General features: G+C 48.7%; 1 pseudogene across 1 annotated transcript; it reads left to right on the forward strand.

The window, feature by feature from the left end:
* The first annotated feature begins 811 nt into the window (after positions 1 to 811).
* Positions 812 to 4,976, forward strand: LOC147917719 (uncharacterized; annotated as a pseudogene). Its single transcript, XR_015548765.1, has 5 exons — positions 812 to 1,069; positions 3,127 to 3,175; positions 3,467 to 3,573; positions 4,055 to 4,107; positions 4,386 to 4,976. The product of XR_015548765.1 is annotated as an uncharacterized LOC147917719 (transcript).
* The last annotated feature ends 3,769 nt before the right edge of the window (positions 4,977 to 8,745 follow it).

Genomic DNA, 8,745 nt, shown 5'->3' on the forward strand with positions numbered 1-8,745 from the left:
GGTGGGTGAGGGGACAGATCCTCTTTCATTTGGTCTTAAACACGCCTCTCCCCTCATCTCACACCCGAAGCAGGGGCTGGAGGCCGAGGCAGGATATAAGTGACTGTGCTGGCAGCTGACGGCTCCGCATCTTCCCCACTGTTTTCCCCGGGCCGCCCATATGCCCAGGCAGGGCGTCCTCCTCCAGGCTCCTCCAGGACATTATTCTGGGAGATTGGGAGGCCCAGCTCCTCTCTTTCCAACATTGGCATTACCCAGTTCAATCACCACGTACTTTATCCCACAATTCGTTTGGTTCAAAGTGGCTTTCCGCTGTTTCTCATCAACTTCTCCTTCAAAGGACAAAGATTTACCATCAACTAAGGGATTCCAAGGTCTGTAGTGGAGGCTCACCACAATTCCAACAGAGGTTGGGTGACCCTGGCCAGGGTGCTATAAATGAGTCTTTGGCAGTCATTCATTCATTCATTCAACAAATCTGTATTGAATGTATTTATTGCATGAGGCACTGTTCCAGACAGTGGGGATACAATGATGACCAAAGCAGACAAGGCTTCTGTTCTTGTGGAGTTTACATTCTTGTGATAAGACACTGACAATAATCAAGTAAGGAAATAAATGACAGAAGTAAATTCATCTACTTAATTCAGAGGGTGATGTGGCAGAGAGAGGCTGGGGAGCCAACTTTGGACCACGTGGTTGGGGAAGGCCTATCTGAAGATGCCTCCGTAAGAGAGAAATGCTATCTCAATGCCTTTTGAGGCCCTCCCCTCCACTAGTGAGATTCTAACATTCTCCCCATCCAACAGGTTCCCATGGAGGAATGAAAGAGAAGGGGGAGAAGAGGGGTGCCAGCTCTCTGGGGTCCCTCGTCTGCCAGCTGCTGCTAATACTTCTGAGAAACTCTGCTTCCAGCTAAAGGGGACCACCTGTCCTGGGAACCTCAGTACCTGGAACAAGAACCCTCTGGGTGGACTCCTTGGCAAAATGAATTGGACCAAGTGTGGGTTCCAGGACTCCAGAGCCAGCAATGCATCCCTTGACAACTCCACACCATGGCTCTGCTTGGGTAAGACCAGCTGAAAACCAGCCCTAGGCAAAGTGGTTATTACTTACTGCTAAATAATAATCTGACCATTTAGTTCTTAAACAATCGTGTGAGGTAGGTATTAATACTAGTCCATCTCACAGATAAAGAAAATGAGGCTCAGAGAGGTTAAGTGACTGCCATAAGACCACACAGTTAGGAAGTGCCTGAGATCCAGGTCTCTGGACTCTAAATCTCAGGCTCTTTCCTGATATCATCCTTCATGCTTGTTCCCTTCACCCCCACAGCCCCTCCTCTGCCTTCCCAACATATGTTCTTGCCTTTCTGACCCTGGGTGGATACCCTCATGCTGTCTGTCCTACTTGCTGTAAACAGGTGTGCCCTACCCCAGCCAGCCTCCCCCAGCAGGTGCCCCAGGCTCCCCTCTCATTGCTCAAGACTTACGTGTGACTTCTCACCCCACCGCACTCCCCCACACATCCGTGAGTTGGTACCTCATCTTGGGTGTCAGCAGACCCTGGGAAGATCTGGTTTTCAAGTCCCCTCCCTACCGTTTGCCCAGGAGGTGGGCAGGAGCTGTCAAAGAGAAACTTGTGAGGTCAGCTTGCTTACTCAGAAGCGGGACAGGAAAAAAGACAGAGAGGAAGTGAGGCATTAAAGTGCCGACGCAATCTCATCTGGCCTTAGTGCCCCGAGAGGCTGTCATTCTTGGTGCCTCCACCCCCAGATGCTGTTGGTCATCAAGGGGTAAGAGATTGCCCCAGTGATCCAATGTATTCCCTCCACCCCATCTTGGCAGCGATCTCTGCATTCAGGTGTCTGAGTAGCCAGCTTCCCAAGACGTGTCTGGACAGGGGCTCCCTGCTCTAGGGGCTGAATCAGGCAGCTCTACTTTATGGGGGAAGGACTAAGAAGGGGTCTGAGTGCAGGGAGAGACAGCTTTGGGTTTGGAGTTGAAAACATGGACTCAAGTCCTGGCTCCAGCACTTAAGGGGCTAGTGGCTTACCTGGGGTTCCTCACCAGGAGGGTTTGGTACAGCAGGAGGGTCTGCCTGGGTGTGTTTTAAGATTCGTCCTAACTTTGAGAATCCAGGGACAGACTGGCTGGAGACGGGATGGACTTGGTGTCTCTATCTCTTGATGCAGAAGAACTTTTTCACAGTGTGGGTAATAGCACCACCATGCCCTCACCAGACCATGGCAGGCTCTCCACCGAGTTCCAGCCCAACTTTCTGGTGTCTTGACCGCTTCAAACCTCTCACATGCCCCTCCCCAGGTACCAATCACCTGCATGGTCCTGGTTGTCTTTTTTCTGGACATCCTGTCATATCTGGTAACCCTTACCCTTTGGAGGAATGGTAGAACTTGAGAGTGAGGTGGTCACACAAAGGCAGCAAAGTGTAGGATTCATAGACACACAAGTTAAAGTCAGAGAGACGGGAGTTCGAGGCCGAGCTCTGCCACTTACTAGCTCTGTGACCTTGATCAAGTCTGATCTCTGTGAACTGGTTTCTTTAAGATGGGAATAATAATTTTTCCTATCTTATTGTCTGTTTATGAAGATTAAATGAGATAATGAATGTGGCTGGCATATATTAAGTCTCCCATAAGTGGTAGCTAACATTACCATTTAGATCTTGTAGAGCCCATTTGCATGTGTGTCGTCTTAGTTTCGGCTGCAATGACAAATTACCATAGACTGGGTGGCTTATAAACAATAGAAATTTATTTCTCGTAGTTCTGGATGCTGGTAGGTTCAAGATTAAGGTACTGGCACATTCAGCATCTGGTGAGGGCCCACCTGGTTCATAGACGGCCGTCTTCTCACTGTGTCCTCACATGGTAGAAGAGGCGAGGGAGCTCCCTGGGGTGTCTTTTATAAGGGCACAAATCCTATTCATGAGGGCTCCACCCTCATGACCTGATCACCTCCCAAAGGCCCCACCTCCTAATACTGTCACATTAGGGATTAGAATTTAACATATGAATTTTGGCAGGATGCAAATATTTAGTCTATAGCATGTGTGTAAGAATTACCTCAAATCTCCTTTCCTTTTCCTCTCTGTCCCTTTCTGCAGAGAACATCACCACCTTGAAGCCAGAGACTACAACTGAAGAACTCAGCAGGTGTGTGGGAGAATGACTGGATCAATGGAGCCGGAGTGTTGGGGATCTTGGAGAAGGGGTCTGCTTGGCCCTGATGTGGGGATGGTGTGAGTGGGACCACGCCATGGAGGTTGGGGCAGAGGAGAAAGGCTCAAAATGGAGGCAGGAGAGGGTTGGTGATTGGGGATGTGGAAGCCCAGAGGTGGAAGAGCTCCTACAGGAGTGGAGAGGCCCCAGGGCGATTTGTGGATCATCATCAAAGCCAGCCAGGGCAGCTGGAGTGTCCTCATCTCTCTTGTTTGCCTCCCTCAGTTTAGGCACAGCAGCCACAGCCATTTCTAGCTCCATTGGTGTCGTGGCCCTCATCTTGCTCCTGGTGGGTCTCTTGTCCATGACCCTGAAGAAGTGGAGGCACGAGAGTGAGTTGAAGGAGCTGGGCCTGGAACTGGGAATGAAGAAAGGGGAGAAACTGGGGGTGGAAATGGGGGTGTCTTTCCCATGGGGCAGCCTTGGGGGATGGGAGGAGTGAGCAGGCTGAAGGTCTGTTCTCTAGAGGTGCCTGGCACTGTGTACATAGCAACAAGATTTATTTATGATACAAATTCTTTATGCTGAAAGCCATGTATAAGCAATCTGCATAGACACTTGTGGTTTATATGCATTAATTAAAAGAAATATCGATGCCAAATCATCTCATCTAAATAATAACCAAAATTACAAAGTGTACCAATAGTGCTCACTCACTCTCTCTTCCTGGGCACTTGGCTCATCTCAGAGGCCCAATGAGTTGAACATGGTAAATTTTGTATTTCAAAGTTCAACCTTAAGTCCAGCAATTGACCGAGTAAAGATGGTTACTACCCCAACTCAGGCTAACTCTGAGTTTATTAACTTTTCTAGGACTATTTAAGAAACAACTGAGGCATCAGACCAACTTTCTCCACAAATCTTCGGTAAGGAAATAGGAAGGTTGTACCTCCAGGGGCTCCTAGTCATCTCTGTCCTGGTTTCATGCTGTTTTCTAGATAGACTGCATAGAGGGGGTGGTGGGGATGAGGCAGAGCACAGCCCTAAAAGAAATGTTTCTGAAAATCGCGGGGGATCCAGGGCTTGCTCAGCAAGAACCCAGTGTTCCACCTGCTGTCCTGTAGGGAGGCCCAGTAGCTGGTTTTGTCTTTGGAAGTCGCTGGTGCCCAGCCATCTGCCTCTAACCAGGGTCCTGTCTCTAAAGGAGCTGTCTTGCCCTACTGATGCCATATATTCCAACGTGATCAACCTGGCCCACGGGAAAGAGGATGACTTCGCCGTCTATGCCAACGTGCTCCCTTTTGATCGCCCCAGGAGGACGTCACCAGACCAAGTGGAATACGCCTCCGTTGTGTTCCACTGATGGAAACCCGATGAGATTCTTCAACGAGGAGAGTCAGACCCATGTCCCGGCTGGAGTCCGACTCAGCTTTTGCTTTAGATGTGTGTGTGTTTAAACGCATAAAACACATTCTGATGGAGCTAGATGGCTGGATATTTCTTCTAATTTATTGGAAGCAAAGTGCAGTTCTACTGGAAAGGAGTAGCATATGAGAGACAAGGGACATGCTCGTCCCAGCCACCCCCAGCCCCCGAAGCAGGTTCCTGAGACAGACTGGCCAACAAAGGAGCCCTTTCTAGCTCTTGCCCTTCCTGAGGGAGGGGCTGAGGAGGGGCGTTCATATCATTTAGGGCCCAGCTTCTGGATTTTGTCTCTCCTGTTTTGCCCTTTCAGGAATCAACACCCTATAGAAGTTAATTCATGAGGCATGCTCAGGTCTGTGGAGACCTGACTGCCTTGTACGTCTGCCGAACAGAATTGCTGGACAGTGCACCAAGTGTGGGGGAGGAGGTATGGGGGCTGCAGGTACGTGTGAGGTGTTTCTTCCTGAGGGAGTGAGGCTTGGTGAGCTCCCACAAAGCATGGAGGGCCACCTGGGAAAGGAACTGGGGAGAAGCACCTAGTGGAAGTGGGGACACGTCCCACCGCTGACCAGGGACATCTCCCCTAGGAACTTTCGAAGATGTCTGGAACTTGGCAATTGATTCGCTTCTTTCCTTCGTTTAAAAACATTTATTAAACACCACCATATTCCAGACCCTGGAAATACAGCAGTGAACCCAACAGACAAAACCTTGTCCTCCTGGAGCTTATCTTCTAGGAGGGAGAGACAGGCAATGAACAAGCAAGCACATACACAGACTGCCAGATGGTGGCATGTGCTACGGAGAAAAACGAAGCAAATCACGAAAAGTGGGGAACCCCAGGTGGGAGCAGGTTGTTGTTTTCTATTGATGGTCAGAGGAGGCCTTGCTGCCATTTGACCTAAAGGAAACGAGAAAGTGAGACCTAGGGATATATGGGGAGGCAGAAGGAACAGCAAGTGAGAAGGTCTTGAGGTGGAAGTGTACCTTCCATCATCAAAGAACAGCCAGGAGGTGAATGTGTCTGAAGTGGAGGGGGCTGGAAGGGGGGATGAGGCTTGTGCAACAAATCAGCACCCGAACTTGGGTGTCACTGATCCAAGGCAGGGTTTCCCACAGTGTAGTCCATGGAACGTTGGTATAGGGGCCCTGGTCCTTTGGGGACTGTGCTTCTGGCTGTACCATTCTCTACACTCCTGTTGCTCTCATCTGTTCATCTCCACCTATTCTCCTGATTTATAGGGGACTCCAGAATCCGATTCCTGGTCTCCACTCCACCCTAATCCTGTCATCACCCAAGGTGACTTCAGTGGCAATGTAGATAGTCCTCCCTACCTCTGAGCTCGAAGTTCCAAAAGTGTTTTTTTCTAGTTATAGGAGATGTTATTGGGTGTTGGGATGGAGAGATTAAATGAGATCTATGACCAAATAAATTTGGGAAATGATGAGTAAGCTAAAAGTAATGGAGAAAAAGAAATTTTCACTTAGAACAATTCTTGTCTTCTAAGGAGGGTGGCACGGCTCACAGCAATAAGAAAATGCATACTCTATGGCTCCGTTCCATGTACAGGGACTGGTGAGGGGAGGAGAAGGCAGAAATGAAACACTGAAATTTCCAAGCCTCTACCACCTTCTCTGTGTTGATAAAGGGCAAGGCCAGGAGTAGACGAGTCTTTGTTTCAGCAGAGATGTGTGGTGATCAAGTGCCCTGGTTTGCTGGGGACCTGGTTAGCGGGCAAAGACTTGCACCGCTACAAACTCACTGAAGCCACCAAATATACCAGGGTCTGGAGGGTATTTTGGGGAAGGGGAAATCACAGAAAGGGGCTGAAATCCACGTCTTGGTCAGCATAGAGCAGAAATAAGAGGGAAGTGGTAAGAGGTGTGACATGAATGAGCTGGACAGCGTAGGGGGAGGCTGAACTCAGAGCCAGAAGTGAGCGCAAGCAGGCAAACCCTCTGGAAATTCTCAGAAATCTCAGGGAGGGCACCAGCGTTACAAAAAACCTACAGTTGGGAGATGGAGCCAACTGTATTTAAATCTTAATGGGCAAGTTGACCTCAGCATAAATCTGGGTCATAAAATTTAAACAGGTTTATTTGTTGCAAGATGGCTCAGAGCCTTCAATATGCAATGTACTTTATGAATAGCCATGTGGTAAACCTTAAACTCCCTTTTATTTCCCCAGGGAGCACCCCACAGGACAGGAAGTATTCTTTGTAACACCCTGTGGGAAGAGTGGGTTTAAGGGGGCACCTCCCCCAGAGGCACTGTCGTGGGGGGACCCCAGCGACCAGGCTAACTCTGCTTCTACCCAGGGAGGGTACAGAGTAGCCATCAGAATTTCATGTGGGCAAAGGGGTGGCTGTGCCCAGCCTGAAGCCAGGACGCAGCCTCCACCACCCTTGATTTGTGCACAAAGCCCCAGATTCTTAGTGAGGCAGCGAGAGACATCTCTCAAGAGCAATAGCTCTCAGCTGGGAACAATTCTGCCCCCCTTCCCAGGGGACCTTTGAAACGATCTGGAGATATTTTTGATTGTCACAAGGGGGTAGGACATGTGTGTGTGCTTCTGGCTTCTAGTGGGTAGAAGCCAGGGATGCTGTTAAACATCCTACGATGCACTGGTCAGCCCGCACAAAATAGAATTACCCTGCATAAGATGTGAGTAATGCCGCTGGGGAGAACCCTGCTCTGGGGTCTTCCTGGGGCTCGTGTGTGAGCCTGCCATGGCGCAGGCTCCTGTAGATATCCAAAATGAAGATGCTGTCCAGGCTTTCTAGGCCCCAAGCTTGGGACCCAGGGTGATTCCAACAGTAAAATGAGCACTAAATAATGATTAGGAAATCTCAGCAACCAGGATGAATGAACAACCATCCTGATTTGTCCATTTTAGCATTGAGAGGTCTAGGTTCCAGGAAACGCCTGAGGTCTGGCCTGCTAGCAGCTAGAACTCTCCGCTACTGAATTAGCTTTGTGATTTTAGAGCAAGCAGCAGCCCTTCTCAGTTAGGATAGGAGAATTCTGGACATTTCCGGCTAAAGCCCAGAGGGCAAGAGAGTTAAGCTCCAAGGAGGCCCCGGTCTTGGGCCCTAAGGCAAATTCCTCAGAAGCTGTCCACAACCCAGCGGCCTGGGGCGTGGGGGTGGGTGGAGGGGCTGTCCTCCTCTCCTGGCCACCCACTCACACCCACGGCTCCCGATTTGTAGCACTCCCAGAGGAGCTGCTCAGTGATCTTGCTGAATCAGCGAATGGGTGCTGCTCTTCTAGAAGATTCTTGAGCAATTCTGCTAAGTAGGCCGAGGAGCTTCTAGATGTTTGGCCAAATGGCTGTTGTTATTTTTCCTGGGAAAGCATAATTCTGCAAGGCTCTGAACATCTCCAAAGAAAATGTATCTGTTTTAACAAGGGCAGGGATTTGGAAGATGAAATGCTTTGCAAAGTCTCGAGAGAAATCTCTCTGTGTGACTGGAAATGAGGCTTACTTGCTCTCTTAACGTTTCTATTAGAGGATAGAAAAAGCCAGCTTCTCAGTGCCCAGCAGGGGGGAGACATTTTTTAGAATTACTGGCACATGGTGATAATAAAAGGCAGACTGCTTTTACTTGGTTTTATTATTTTTAAATCCTCTACAGAAAATGTACCCCTTTAGTGCCTGCTTCCAGGATGGACAGTTCCCACTGCCCACCTGCCCCCCACCCCCACTTGGTTCACCACTTTCCTGGCAGTTACCATTCTTGGCTCTTCACTTACCATGTACAACCTTTGCCAGGTTAACTAATTTTTTTAAGTCCAGATTTTCTCATGGTAAAATGGAAATAAATTCACAGATTATTGAAATAATCTATAACTACTTCGCAAATAGGTGTTGTCTGGTGATGTAATATGAAAATATTCTGTAAACTATAAGATGCTGTAGAAAATGTGAAGAATTATTATCAAACGACTATATTACAGTTGATTATGTCATAAGGAGTTATTGCTCATTGGTTAGTTGAATGGACTAGATCAGGACTATTTTGCCACCATTAGAAGGGAATGGCCATTATCAGATACATTTTTTTGAGAACCTGCCTCAAGTACCATTCAGCAACAGCTCCTCTTAAACAGGAACTCGACAAATAAATAAATTACATGG

Source organism: Ceratotherium simum, chromosome 2 (assembly GCF_057802395.1).
Source record: "Ceratotherium simum simum isolate JZ-2026a chromosome 2, ASM5780239v1, whole genome shotgun sequence".
Classification (NCBI taxonomy): Eukaryota; Metazoa; Chordata; class Mammalia; order Perissodactyla; family Rhinocerotidae; genus Ceratotherium; species Ceratotherium simum.